The 3,151-nt window shown below is 38.0% G+C and overlaps 1 protein-coding gene across 2 annotated transcripts in view; it reads right to left on the bottom strand.

The window, feature by feature from the left end:
• The window catches only part of LOC101848595, a gene marked incomplete in the record, with an annotated part of 13,452 nt that extends 10,977 nt beyond the window's left edge, over window positions 1-2,475 (bottom strand). The window contains 1 exon segment of one of the 2 annotated variants that reach the window (XM_035970469.1): window positions 2,355-2,475. 2 annotated transcript variants of the gene reach the window in all.
• Window positions 2,476-3,151: the final 676 nt, after the last annotated feature.

Below are 3,151 nucleotides of genomic sequence, written 5' to 3'. Positions count from 1 at the left end.
AAAAGACATTGTGTAAAAGGCATTGTGTAAAAGACATTGTGTAAAAGACATTGTGTAAAAGGCATTGTGTAAAAGACATTGTGTAAAAGACATTGTGTAAAAGGCATTGTGTAAAAGACATTGTGTAAAAGGCATTGTGTAAAAGGCATTGTGTAAAAGACATTGTGTAAAAGGCATTGTGTAAAAGGCATTGTGTAAAAGGCATTGAGCCAAAAAAAAAGAATTTTTTTAAAAAGTCCAAAGGCCAGAAAAGTGGGGGTTTCTTCCATGTCATTATTTATAACAAGCACTTGAGGCCACCATGATGCCTCACATATTCTTTGTGCTCATCCATCCCTTTTGAGTCATGTTCTACCCACCACATTATTCCTTCTATGTACATACATAGGCCGACATTAATGGTTTACTGAGCAAAGAAAAATGTCATTACATAGACCTGAATAAAACTTGCATAGAATATTGTACCGTTACATTATTCATGATGCATCTCATTCTAAGTATAGTCCCAAAGATGAGCATGACATCTTTTTAAACTGAGGAGAATGTATCTCACCCTTTAAACATTCTTTATTAAATTAAGAAAATGAAGCCAATCTTGGACCTCTGAGATAAAATCATCATCTTCTGTAAACTTTCTTTTCTCTCAAATGCTGGAAAAGATAAGAGTCAAATGAAACAAGGATGAGATTTAAGTGGATGATGTGGCATTGGGACCTGCTACCAGCTATGCCCACATATATAGATATGCATCCATGCATCTAGTTCTTTGTCAGTATCCTCATGTCAAGAGAAAGGTTGTTGTGTAGGATCCCTTGCTCCAATACCCATGTCTCCTTCTGTCAATTGCTTTGGAACCAATATTGAGACAACACTCTATGAGTCACGACGCGGTGGAATCAGGCTCTCGTCAAATTCAGGGCATGTAGAGTTATTGGTATCGTCTAAAAGCTTGGTCATTTGTCTTGCTTTGTGTTAAAAAAGTATCTATTTATCTTGAAAACAAGTCGAGATATTTGTGAATGAAGGAAGTGGCAGTCACGCACCTGGTTTCAGAGGTAAAATTAAAGAGAAAAGGGCCACCAAAGACGAGCTAATCCTTTGCTTAAGAGTCCATAGAAACTGAAAATTTACATTTTTGGGTGTCTTTATTTTCAATGTTTTACAGTAAAATCCACACGTAAATGTGTTTTTATTAGACATGGTGAAAGTTTTTGAGCCAAAAAAAAAAATTCTATAAAAATTCACAAACCTGCAGTAAAATGCCAGTTTCTTCACTTTGACTAGCTCCTGATTTCACCACGCTGCCTCACATATTCTCATGCTGTTCTAGAAAATTCTAATTTAATATAGTCAGCAAGCACGTGACGAAATCAATTTTGTTAAGAAGCTGCATACAGAATTTACACAAATTCTAAATGACAGTTCCGATTTAGCCTAATTCTGTTTGTTCAGAATCTAAAATTCAATGAAACCAATTCTACAATATATAATGAATGGGAGTGAAATACAAAGAATCTGCTAGCAGCCTACATGCATATAAGAAAAAAATTCGAGACCTGAAAATCTGGTCGCTATGGGCTATGATTCGTGCTAGACTGCATATTTTCCGTCTCCAAGCATTTATTATATATATATGCCTATATACCTCTCCGATCTGCTGTCTTGGTAGCCGTTTTATGTTGTGTAATGTTGGATTGTGTAAACCCCTAATTCCAATCATTTGTTAACCTCTTAGTGTAGACGTACGGGTTTGTATTCCCCAAAACTGGTTCTCTCCCATGATTTGCTTACCGGAGTACGACTGTACGTGAAGTTCTGTTTCATTAAATAATTTAAGGGAGGAGGATGGGTTGCAAGAGGGCAGGCACTTAATTACCGTGACAAGGTCCATTGAGCAAACTATACAAGAGTTAGGATTAGGGTTAGGGATTAAGGTTAGGGTTCGGGTTAGGGTTATGGTTATGGTTATGGTTATGATTAGGGTTAGGTTTAGGGTTTGGTGTTGTCTGGCCCTCTGCGGAACTCCTTCCGAGAAAATTGCCTTTTATTGTCTCTTTTGAATGAACTTTTTACCTTGTCTGTACACATTTTGGTGGATAGGTCTCAGCTATGAAGGGGATGGCTTCAAATTATAATGCCAGTCGCAGCAAGTCAGGGATCAAAGCAGAATAATAGCCTATAGGATAGGCTAGCCGTGGCTTTTTCAAGATGAGATCGAGGAACACATACAACACAAACCTTTACGTAGAGTCAAGGCAGAACTTGAATAAAACAGTTACAGTTGTAGGCAGCTACCGTTCTAGTCATGCAAGTACTAGATCTAGATCTAGAATCTAGATCCAGTAAGTCCTTACTCCAAGACTACAAATAAATCGGAAGACGGATGACCACAGAATTCTGTGCGGATGACAGAGAGATAAGATTAATAGGCTGCTGACGCCCCCTTGCCACTTCCAGTTCCAGGAATTTCATTTTCAGTATCGACTTAATGTTTGGAATCGACATCAAACAAACAGGAAGGGGTTCGATTATATTTTTTATCAGGGAGGTTAGGCTAGTTCTTTTTTTTTCCTCTTTTTTCTTAAATAATCGATTAAAAACCAACAGTTTCAAACTAATCAAAGTGATTCAGTTTTCGAGAGCTCAATTGGCCTACAGATCTGTTTCCCTTTGTCTTACGGCAGAACCAAAGCGAGCGCAATCTCTAGACGAGGCTTGGCCTTGTCGATCTTTTTGCTCTCAGATCGACTACGATTTGAGTGGCCCAAGCTGTTTCGATAATGATTAATGCTATCTTTCTTTTCCGAGAACTCAAGTTCTTACACGATATTATTAGCTTCTTCGTCAGAAAAAATAATTGTAAGCAGCACAAAGTTGGAGAAGCGACACAATGTAAACAAAGGCAGCCCCTGGTAACGGCGAGGCGCTTTTCCCTTTCGTCAACCCGCAGCCACCTCCCGGGGTGAGAGGTCAATCGTAGGGTTTTTATTCCAACCCCGGGTGAGGATAGCCATTTCCTTACTTAAATGATTAGGTGATTAAACTTGATCTCTTATTAACAATATAAAAGTCAATTTAAGCTTCATTTCGTTAGAAAACAATGTGTTAGGTTTGCTAACTTCATAGACTTTGTGTTAAACAACACTTTTAA

The sequence above is a fragment of the Aplysia californica genome, unplaced genomic scaffold, assembly GCF_000002075.1.
Source record: "Aplysia californica isolate F4 #8 unplaced genomic scaffold, AplCal3.0 scaffold00270, whole genome shotgun sequence".
Classification (NCBI taxonomy): domain Eukaryota; kingdom Metazoa; phylum Mollusca; class Gastropoda; order Aplysiida; family Aplysiidae; genus Aplysia; species Aplysia californica.
Note: the sequence above shows the minus strand (reverse complement) of the source record. Positions and strands in the feature narration are given on the sequence as shown.